At 49.0% G+C, this 11714-nt stretch overlaps 1 protein-coding gene across 2 annotated transcripts in view; it reads left to right on the top strand.

Moving 5' to 3' along the window:
* The window catches only part of WDR45B (WD repeat domain 45B), a 33589-nt gene that overhangs the window by 5209 nt on the left and 16666 nt on the right, over nucleotides 1-11714 (top strand). The gene's annotated exons all lie outside the window — the stretch shown is intronic.

Genomic DNA, 11714 nt, shown 5'->3' with positions numbered 1-11714 from the left:
CTTTTTTTTTTTTTTTTGAGACGGAGTCTCGCTCTGTTGCCCAGGCTGGAGTGCAGTGGCCGGATCTCAGCTCACTGCAAGCTCCGCCTCCCGGGTTTACGCCATTCTCCTGCCTCAACCTCCCGAGTAGCTGGGACTACAGGCGCCCGCCACCTCACCCGGCTAGTTTTTTGTATTTTTTAGTAGAGACGGGGTTTCACCGTGTTAGCCAGGATGGTCTCGATCTCCTGACCTCGTGATCTGCCCGTCTCGGCCTCCCAAAGTGCTGGGATTACAGGCTTGAGCCACCGCGCCCGGCCGCAGAAACCTTTTTTCAAATAAAATCTCACCTGTAACCCTGGGATGTAAAACAGGAAGTGGTGCTTTATGTCTGGGAGTTTATTTTGTAAGTCAGGGTGCATTTCCTCAGGCTGCATCCATGCTGTGTACATTTGAGTCCTGGTTATGCCCTTTACCAGGTTGCTGTGCGACCTTGGGCAAATTTCTCAGCCTCCTTGGGCCTCTTCCCTCGCCCCCCTTTCTGAGATAGAGTCTCGCTGTGTTGCCCAGGCTGGAGTGCAGTGGCATAATCTCGGCTCATTGCAACCTCCACCTCCCAGGTTCAAGCGATTTTCCTGTCTCAGGCACCTGCCACCATGCCCGGCTAATTTTTGTATTTTTAGTAGAGATAGGGTTTCCCCATGTAGGCCAGGCTGGTCTTAAACTCCTGACCTCAAGATCTGTGCACTTTGGCCTCCCAGAGTGCTGGGATAACGGGTGTGAGCCTCCGCGCCCGGCCACCTCACTTTCTTTATATGTGAAATGAGGTTGATAACAATGACTGCCTCGTGGAGCTATTGTGAAAATGAGTCGGAGTGCGTCAGACACACAGATCTATGCCTGCACACACGGTAGGTGCTGTGGAGTGTGTGATGCCACCATCATCATCAGGAGTAGCACCCGCATTACTCTCAGAGGAAGTCAGTGGAATTAGCGAGTGTTACAGGTGAAGTTGGTGGCTTTTCATGCATCTAATTTATAGTTATTTTGTTTCATTTGGAACAGTCAATTGGGACAGTTCTGCTTTATGCAGATAAGTAGTTGCAGAACATTTTAAAACAGCTTGACTTGCAAATCTCAGGATACTTTTTACTAAATTGACCCAGAAGCTTACAAAAAAGTTGCAGGCATTGGTGTCCAAGTTGAATCATTAGCAGCTGTGTGGGAAAACCCCCAACCATGTTTCCTCTCCGCTCTTAACACCACAACAGTTGTCAGCACAGAAGAAGACTTCTGTGATTGAACGTGGGGGATTTTCCCCACACCGCGCAGTGGACGCCAGCTGGGTGTCCTTTCAGTTCTGACGCCATCTACCTAGAGACAGTGAGATCCCACAGGTCGAGGGCTCGGTCCCCAAGACTGCCCCAGCCCCACCGTTCTTGAGTCTGGGCCTTCTAACCTTCAGACAGAAACGCTGCTGCTGATCTGATGGGCAGAGCTCAGCGGGGATGCTTGTTTGCCTGCTGCTCGCTTCCTGCTGTGCAGCCTGGTTCCTGATGGGCCATGGACCACTACTGCCCCGGGGTTGCGGACCCACTGTAAAGGATATTGCCAAGAATACAGATGAGGGCAAGCGCAGGACAAGGTGTGGGGGACGGGCCGTGGAGTTTCCAAGCCCTCCCTGGACGGCCGCCTTCCAGGACCTTCCATGTGCTCAGCTGACCTCTTAGATTTTTATGTTTTTTATGTTTTTACTTCAAAATTCATTTTTCTTTGACTTTTTTCTCTTTTTTTCCACATGTGTTACAAAAAATACCTTTTGGAGATATATATATATATGGTTTTTTTTTTTTTTTTTTTTTTTTTTTGACATCTTGCTCTGTCGCCCAGGCTGGAGTGCAGTGGTGTGATCTTGGCTCACTGCAAACTCCGCCTCCCGGGTTCAGGCCTTTCTCCTGCCTCAGCCTCCTTGGTAGCTGGGACTACAGGCGCCCGCCACCACAGCCGGCTACTTTTTTTGTATTTTTGGTAGAGATGGGGTTTCACTGTGTTAGCCAGAATGGTCTTGATCTCCTGACTTTGTGATCCGCCCACCTTGGCCTCCCAAAGTGCTGGGATTACAGGCGTGAGCCACTGTGCCCCGGCCACCTCTTGGATTTTTTTTTTTTTTGAGACGGGGTCTCGCTCTGTCGCCCAGGCTGGAGTGTAGTGGCCAGATCTCAGCTCACTGCAAGCTCCGCCTCCCGGGTTTACGCCATTCTCCTGCCTCAGCCTCCCAAGTAGCTGAGACAACAGGCGCCCGCCACCTCACCCGGCTAGTTTTTTGTATTTTTAGTAGAGATGGAGTTTCACTGTGTTAGCCAGGATGGTCTCAATCTCCTGGCCTCGTGATCCGCCCGTCTTGGCCTCCCAAAGTGATGGGATTACAGGCTACCTCTTGGATTTTTAAGGAAGCTTCATAGTATCTGCATTCCTTCTCCCAGTGTGTAGAGTGGGACCCTCTCTACAGAGGGTCTTCAGACCTGCAATCAGGTGGAGAAGATTTGAGTTCTGCCTTAGCAGGTGAAAGGAGGGCAGGAGAGAGATTCTCGTTCCTGAGGCCTAACACATGCAACATTATAACAAAAGACTGTAGAGGTCTGGGTGTTAGGAGCCAGGAACCGCCGGTGAAAGCCTGTCTATGTCTCATAACACCACAATAGCATATAGCAACTGCTTCCTAATTAATGAGATGTTTACAGTAAATTCAACATTTCTTATAAAAATGAGTGTGACGGCCCATACGGTGACTCACGCCTGTAATCCCAGCGTTTTGGGAGGCTGAGGTGGGCAGATTGTCTGAGCTCAGGAGTTCGAGACCAGCCTGGGCAACATGGTGAAGCCCCGTCTCTACTGCAAATACAAAAAGTTAGCCAGGCGTGGTGACGTGTGCCTGTAATCCAAATTACTGGGGAGGTTGAGGCACGAGAATCACTTAAACCCGGGAGGCCGAGGTTGCAGTGAGCCGAGATTGCGCCACTGCACTCCATCCTGGGCAACAGAGTGAGACTCTGTCTCCAAAAAAAAAAAAAAGTTAGACAAGAAACATCTAAAAATTCTAAATTCCAGAAAAGTATACCATTGTCGTGGTTTAGCGTGTCACACACATACGCGGTCCTGTGCATCTGCTGGCTCGGCCGTGTCTGGGGCAGGCTGTCCCTGAGCTTAGCATGCAGTCAGTTATCACACGTGCGTGTGTGGTGTGCTCCCGTTTCCAGATTATGTGAGTAGATAGGCCCTAATGTGAAATGGATACAGTAGGGCCACACTGTCTTTTTGATGGTGCATTTAAACAGTTTGTCTCTGCACTTAGACTCATCTGCTGCTCTGCGTCTGGCAGCTTACAGTTTAACGGTGGAGAGAGGCCAGGCGCGGTGGCTCATGCCTCTAATCCCAGCACTTTGGGAGGCCGAGGTGGGCAGATCACAAGGTCAGGAGATTGAGACCATCCTGGCCCATATGGTGAAACCCCATCTCTACTGAAAATACAAAAATTAGCTGGGCGTGGTGGTGCGTGCCTGTAATCCCAGCTACTCGGGAGGCTGAGGCAGGAGAATTATTGAACCAGGGAGTCGGAGGTTGCAGTGAGCCAAGATCTTGCCACTGCACTGCAGCCGGGTGACAGAGCGAGACTCCGCCTCAAAAACACACACACACACACACACACACACACACACAAATCCCAGTGAAGAGCGGCAGCAGACTTGCCCTTGTTCCTTTTTAATTGTAGTAGTGTGCTTTCCTGAGTGGTGGGGAAGGAAGCCTGCGTTGCAGTGTGTCCTGGATCTGGGCTTGTGGCGTGGTTCTCTGCAGTGTGACTGGCATTGAGTAAGGAGCCTGCGGCCTCTGAACAGGACGCCTCTTCCAGATACGCCTTCTGCCACTTGGCAGGAACAGGAATTTCCGCTAGTAGTTGAGGGAAGCCGCCTTGGGGATCCCTGCTCCTTCAGTCTTGGGGGGCAGCGTTCTCCCACCCTGCTCCACGACATAGGTCTGCATCCATAGTACACCCAGGTTTGTTCTTTCCAGAGATGGGCTGGCTGTTCTACCCTAGGAGGCCCCTGGACCCCAGGGAAGCGGCCCAGAGTGGAGAATGCAGCCTGTCACGGTCCTCATAGTGGTGCTGTGAGATCACAGCTCAGGACTCGGATGCAGACATACCGCACAAAACAGCCGAGAGTCTACTGCCAAAAATGTTCACTGGTCATGGGAACAAATAGCAATGTTTCAAGAACGATACTTGAAGTATCCAGTGGTTGTAGAAATATAAGAGTGTGTGGAAAAAGTCAGCTCCACTCATCACTTAAAAACACAGCTCTCCCATATTACAAAGCTGAATAGAACCTGTGTGTGTAACGGGCCCAGCCCAGCCAGTGAGCTTGCTGGGTCTGCAGGGTGCACAGAGGTGTTCCCGGGCATTCCGCTGTCTTCAGTGCTGCCTGATTATGCCAGTATTTCAGACACCCCTTTCCCCATTGTCTTTGATTAGTTTCTTGTCTTTTGCAACAGGCTCTGTTGGGAGAGTCTGGGCCTGTGGAGGTGTGGTGTAATTACATATTTTGGTTTTCATCCTGGCTGGTAACTCCCACAGCTCTGGTTAGTCTTTTTGTTTCAATATTGGCCCTCAGGGGAGGCCTCTGACCTCCTTCTACCCCTGTTCACCCTAACGTGTCCTGTCTCCCCACCGGCAGCCTCCCTCCCTCCCTTCCTTCCTTCCTTCTTTCCTTTCTTTCCTTCCTTTCTTTCCTTTCTTTCCTTTTTTTCTTTCACAGAATCTCTCCCAAGCTGGAGTACAGTGGCTCCATCTTGGCTCACTGCAACCTCCACCTCATGGGTTCAAGTGATTCTCGTGCCTCAGCCTTCCAAGTAGCTGGGATGATGGGTGCCTGCCACCACACCTGGCTAGGTTGTTTTGTTTGTTTGTTTTGTATTTTTAGTAGAGACGGGGTTTCACTACGTTGGCCAGGCTGGTCTTGAACTCCTGACTTGAGGTTATTTGCCTGCCTCAGCCTCCCAGAATGCTGGGATTACAGGCATTAACCACCACGCCCCCACCCTTTCTAACTGTGGATCTTAAGACCCTCCCCAGAGAAGGCCGCACCCTCTGCCCCTGGGGAAGGAATGGTGATGTCACGAAGCTTCCATAAAATCCCAGGGAGACAGGGTTCAGCGCGCTTCGTGGAAGCTCAGCGTCCTTCCCCGAATACCTTGCCCTGTGCATCTGTTCATCGGTGTCCTTTGTAATGTTCTTTGTTATAAACTGGTAAACATGAGAAAGTGTTTCCCTGAGTTCAGTGAGCTGTGTCAGCAAATTGAACCCAAAGAAGGGGTCACGGGAACCCCAACTTGAAGCTAGTCTGTCAGAAGTTTTGAGGGTTCTGACTTGCAACTGGTGTGTGGTGCAGAAAGTCTTGGGGACTGAGCCCTCAACCTGCAGGATCTGATACGTCTCCAGGTAGATGGTGTCCACTGAGTTAGAGGATACCCAGCTGGGGTTTGCTGTGTGGTTTCTGCTTTGGTCACAGAAGTCTTCTGTGTTGATAACTGTGTGAGAGCAGAGAGAGACCATGATTAGAGGAGAGAGTTTTTCTCCACTACAAGGACCGGGGTGTACCTCAAGTTTTCCTCAGCTAATGTTTAGTAGGAGCCTGTTTTGTGTCCTACGCAACCTATTGCTGCAATTTTAGTTGCTGTTACAACCCTCTAAGGGTCCCAGCAGCTAGGGACCCTTAGAGACGCAGACGCTGACATCCTAGGCAGACTTGGGCATTTCTTCTTTTTGTTGGATATAGAATGTTCCAGGAGTAAATGCTCGGTGCTGCGAAGTAAAACCAGCGCTCAGGCAAAAGTTTAATTCTCTCAGCAAGGCAATGTACTTCTGCAGAAGGGTGCCACGTGCATCAGTCCAGATGGCAAGAGCACAGAGAACAAAGGAGACCGGGGGTTTTTATGCTGAACGCGGTCCCTATCTCTGCGTCACTCCCCCCATGGGCTGAGGTCGGACTGCACAATCTGAGCTGACCCGATTGGCTACTTGTACATGTTTTTCTAAATATAGAAGGGGAGGGGTGTGAGGTACAGAAGTGGAGTGTGTGAGACCTGGAGTTGGGGGGGGGGGGGCGCGGCGGCAGTGGATACAGGAAACTGAGGGAACAGGTGTGAGTTGTTGATTAGAGCTGACGGGAAGCAGGCTGTTTACAGTAACTGGGGGCAAGGAAGAACAAGAAAGTTGAGTTTGAGAACAAAGGATAAGGAAGTTAACAGGCTAAATAAACCCTTTGAAGAGAAACTCAGAAAGATTTATTGTATCTTACATTTTTCTGTAACAAGGACTGTCCTTTGTAATATGTTAGTACCAGCCCTTGGGGTCTGGAACATAGGAGGCTCTGAATGTAACCCTGGTCTTTCTGTGGGGAGACCCTCTCTCCCTCTTCAGCTGCAGGAGGTGGGGATCAGGTGCTATGGGAGAATCTCTTTGGTAGGGGTTTAAAAGTCCTCTCTAACTCCTGAAGTTGGGCTCTTACCTCTGATTACTTTTCTTTCCAGGAAAGGCCTTAACTCTCCTCCTCTGCGTCTTCTCTTGATTCTGAAAAATCTGTTGTTGTTTTTTTTCTTTCCATGGTTAAAACTCAGAGACTGCATAGCTAACTGTGCTGGTGACTGGCTGTGTTTCTCTTAATTCTTTTTTTTTTTGAGACAGAGTCTCGCTCTGTCGCCCAGGCTGGAGTGCAGTGGCCGGATCTCAGCTCACCACAGCCTCCGCCTCCCGGGTTCAAGCGATTCTCCTGCCCCAACTTGCTGAGTAGCTGGGATTAGACATGCATGTACAGGCCTGAGCCACCACACCTGGCTTTTTAATTATTTTTTAATTGAGGCAGTATCTCACTGTGTTGTCCAGGGTGATCTTAAACTCCTGGCCTCAAGTCATTGTCCTGCCTTGGCCTCCCAGAGTGCTGGGATTATAGGTGTGAGTGAGCTGCTGCCACCACGCCTGGCAAATTTTGTATTTTTTTTTTTTTTTTAGACGGAGTCTTACTCTGTCGCTCAGGCTGGAGTGCGGTGGCCGGATCTCAGCTCACTGCAAGCTCCGCCTCCCGGGTTTACGCCATTCTCCTGCCTCAGCCTCCCGAGTAGCTGGGACCACAGGCGCCGCCACCACGCCCGGCTAGTTTTTTTGTATTTTTAGTAGAGACGGGGTTTCACCGTGTTAGCCAGGATGGTCTCCATCTCCTGACCTCGTGATCCGCCCGTCTCAGCCTCCCGAAGTGCTGGGATTACAGGTATCAGCCCCTGCACCCAGCCAACATTTCTTCTCTTAACCATTAGCCAGAATCACATCTTGCTAAGGGAATGACTTGTTGCTTTTAGAACTTGAAAAGACGGCTGCGCACAGTGGCTCACGCCTGTAATCCCAACAGTTTGGAAGGCCGTGGTGGGTGGATCGCCTGAGGTCAGGAGTTCGAGACCAGCCTGGCCAACATGGCAAAACCCGTCTTTACTAGAAATATAAACATTAGCTGGGTGTGATGATGAGTGCTTGTAATCCCAGCTACTTGGAGGCTGAGGCAGGAGAATCGCTTGAACCCAGGAGGTGGAGGTTGCAGTGAGCCGAGATCATGCCACTGCACTCCAGCCTGGGTGACAAGAGCGAAACTCCATCTCAAAAAAAAAAAAAAAAAACCTGAAAAGATGATAGATCAAGCATTAATAACTTTATTAATAAGCCTAACATCACATAGTTTATAAAAGGGCTAAACAGTGTCTCTCAGTTGAATAGTGTTTGAAGAATGCATTAGTGACCTTGGCCTAATTTTCAGATCACTCAGATGTGTTTCTAAAACTTATGAACCTACGTTGAGGAAATAGTTACACTTCTAACACCTGGGGCAAAGCAGGTCTTTGGTGGCAGCATTAAAAAAAAATTAAGGTAAAAAAGCATGTAAAATAAAATTTACCATCTTAACCATTTTTAAGCGTATAGATCAGTAATGTTAAATATATTTACACTGTTGTTAAACAGACCTCTAGAATTTCATCTTGGAAAACCAAACTCTGCATCCATTAATTCTCTCTCCCCTGTCTCCTAGTAAGCACCGTTCTACTTTTCCGTCTCTATGAACTTGACTGCTGTAGGGACTTGCTATGAATGCCATCATATAGGACTTGTCGTTTTCTGTCTGGCTTATTTCACTTAGCGTAGTGTTCTCTAGGTTGATCTCTGTTGTAGCCTGTGTCAGAATTTCAGGCCAGGTACCACGGCTCACCCCTGTAATCCCAGCGTTTTCAGAGGCTGAGGCAGGAGGATTGCTTGAGGCCAGGAGTTTGAGAGCAGTCTGGGCAACATGGTGAGACCTTATCTTGAAAAAATAGGCCAGGCGCAGTGGCTCAAGCCTGCAATCCCAGCACTTTGGGAGGCCGAGACGGGCGGATCACGAGGTCAGGAGATCGAGACCATCCTGGCGAACACGGTGAAACCCTGTCTCTACTAAAAATACAAAAAGCTAGCCGGGCGAGGTGGCGGGCGCCTGTAGTCCCAGCTACTCGGGAGGCTGAGGCAGGAGAATGGCGTAAACCCGGGAGGCGGAGCTTGCAGTGAGCTGAGATCCAGCCACTGCACTCCAGCCTGGGCAACAGAGGGGACTCCCTCTCAAAAAAAAAAAAGAAAAAATAATAAATGAGAAAGAATTACTTCTGTTTAAGGCTGAATAATAAATCATTGCATGTGTTGAGCACGTGTTGCTTATTCATTTCTCCATCTGTGGACTCGGTCCTTCTGCATCCTTGCTATTATGAATGATGATGCTGTAAGCGTGGGTGTGCAGGTATCTCTTCCAGACCCTGCCTTGAGTTCTTTTGCTTATATAACTAGAAGTGGGATTGCTGGATCATATGGTAACTTTTTTTTCTTTTTCTTTCCTTTTTTTTCTTTTTTTGAGACAGAATCTCACTCTGTCACCCAATCTGGATGGAGTGCAGTGGCGAGATCTTGGCTCACTGCAGCTTCCACCTCCTGGGTTCAAGCAATTCTCCTGTCTCAGCCTCCCGAGTAGCTGGGACTACAGATGTGCACTGCCACTCCAGGCTAATTTTTGTCTTTTTAGTAGAGACAGGGTTTCACCATGTTGGCCAGGGTGGTCTTGATCTCCTGACCTCGTGATTCCCCCGCATAGGCCTCCCAAAGTGCTGAGATTACAGGTGTGAGCCACCGCATCCAGTCATCATATGGTAACTTTTTGATTTATAAAAATTAGTTTTTTTTTTTTTTTTGAGACAGAATCTTGCTGTGTTGCCCAGGCTGGAGTGTAGTGGCACGATCACAGCTCCCTGCAACCTCCGCCTCCCGGGTTCAAGTGATTCTCCTGCCTCAGCCTCCCAAGTAGCTGGGATTACAGGCACCTGCCACCACACCTGGCTATTTTTTGTTTGAATTTTTGGTAGAGACGAGGTTTCACCGTGTTGGCCAAGCTGGTTTCGAACTCCTGACCTCAAGTGATCTACCTGCCTCGCCTCCCAAAGTGCTGAGATTACAGGCGTGAGCCACCACGCCCAGGCTTTTTATTATTTTTTAATTGAGGCAGCGTTTCACTGTTGTCCAGGCTGATCTTAAACTCCTGGCCTCAAGTCATTGTCCCGCCTTGGCCTCTCAGAGTGCTGGGATGATAGGTGTGAGTGAGCTGCTGCGTCCAATCTCTCTTTCATTTGTTGAGGACCTGCCGTACTTTTTTCCAGAGCAGCCGCATCAGACAGTGCGTGAGAGTTCCCATAGCTTCCTGTCTTGGCCAGTACTTGTTATTTCCTGGGTTGGAAAATAATATTAGCCATCCTCTGCAGTGAGCCCTGTTCCCATCACTGCACTTGCCTGGGCAACCCTGTCTCAACAAAAGAAAAACAGTCATCCTGATGGGTATGACGTGGTGGCATCTCACTGCGGTTTTGATTTGGATGTCTCTGATGCCTAATTATGCTGAACATCTTTTCTTGTACTTGTTACCATTTGTAAATGATCTTTGGAGAAATACTATTCACATCCTTTGCCAATTTTAAAATCAGGTTATTGATTTTTTTATTGTTGAGTTGGAAAAGTCCTTCATGTAGTCTGGATATTACCCACTTACCGGATGTGTGGTTTGCAAATACGCTGTGCCATGCCATAGACTGTTTTCATTCTGTTGATTGTGTCCTTTGGTGCACACAAGTTTGATGTCCCAAAAGCACATTGCCTGTGCTGGTGTTTTTTTGTTGTTTTTTTTTTGAGATGGAGTCTCCCTCCTTTGCCGAGGCTGGAGTGCAGTGGTGCCATCTCTGCTCACTGCAACCTCCGCCTCCCGAGCTCAAGCGATTTTCCTGCCTCAGCCTCCTGTGTAGCTGGGATTACAGGCGCCCGCCACCACAGCTGGCTAATTTTTGTATTTTTAGTAGAGACGGGGTTTCACTATGTTACCCAGGCTAGTCTCGAACTCCTGACATCGTGATCTGTCCACCTCGGCCTCCCAAAGTGCTGGGATTACAGGCATGAGCCACTGCTGCCAGCCAATTTTTTAATTTTTATTTTTGGTAGAGAAGGGATCTCCTTATGTTGCCCAGGATGACCTTGAACTCTTGGGCTCAAACAGTCCTCCCACCTCTGCCTGCCAAAGTGCTGGGATTACAGACGTGAGCCACTGTGCCCAACTGCCTTGAATTTTAAATATCTCAAAGATCAAGCTGAGGCACTTTTGAGTCATTTTGTGCAGCTGTGACTGGAGAGGTAGAGCTCATGGTCATTGCAGACAGAAGTGGGTGGACAGTCCTGAGTTACGTGAACCATACAGAACGTGGGAGTTTCTCGTCAGTGTGCCCCTGTTGCTTCCCTCAGAGAGCATTGGTCATCCTTTTGTCATGGAAGACCTCTGAAAATTTGTGGACATTTTCCTCTTACATAATTCATGAACAGTTTGGAGCATTTCAGACTTTGGTGGCTCACACCTATAATCCCAGCATTTTGGGAGGCTCAGATGGCAGGATTGTTTGAGACCAGGAGTTCAAGACCAGCCTGGGCAATACAGTATGACCTCGCTTCTACAAAATTTTTCTGAAAAAATTAACCAGGCGCGGTGATGTGTGCCTGTAGCCCCAGCTACTCAGGAGCCTGAGGCAGGAGGAGTCCTTGAGCCCAGGAGTTTGAGGCTGTAGTGAGCTATGATCACTTCACTGCATTCCAGCCTGAGCAACACAGCAAGACCCTGTTTCTTAAAAAAGGAAGGAAGGAAGGGAGGGAGGGAGGAAAAAGGAAGGAAAGGAAGGAAGAAAAGAAAGAAATGATAAAAATCACTCAGCTTTTGCATTAAAGTTTTTTTTTCTTTTTTTTTTTGTGATGGAGTCACTGTCACCAAGCTGGAGTGCAGTGGTGTGATCTCAGCTCACGGCACCCTCAGCCTCCTGGGTTCAGGTGATTCTCCTGCCTCAGCCTCCTGAGTAGGTGGGACTACAGGTACCTGCCACCACGCCCAGCTAATTTTTGTGTTTTTAGTAAAGACAGTGTTTCACCATGTTGGCCCGGATGGTCTCTTTCTTGACCAGGCTGATCTGCCTGCTCAGCCTCCCAAGCATTAAAGCTTTTAGCGTGCTTTCTTGGAGTTTACAGGTTTAGGATGCTTTCTTGGAGTTTGCGGGTTTAGGATGCTTTCTTGGAGTTTGTGGGTTTAGGATGCTTTCTT

The sequence above is a fragment of the Piliocolobus tephrosceles genome, chromosome 16, assembly GCF_002776525.5.
Source record: "Piliocolobus tephrosceles isolate RC106 chromosome 16, ASM277652v3, whole genome shotgun sequence".
Classification (NCBI taxonomy): domain Eukaryota; kingdom Metazoa; phylum Chordata; class Mammalia; order Primates; family Cercopithecidae; genus Piliocolobus; species Piliocolobus tephrosceles.
This window is presented reverse-complemented; position numbering and strand designations above follow the sequence as displayed.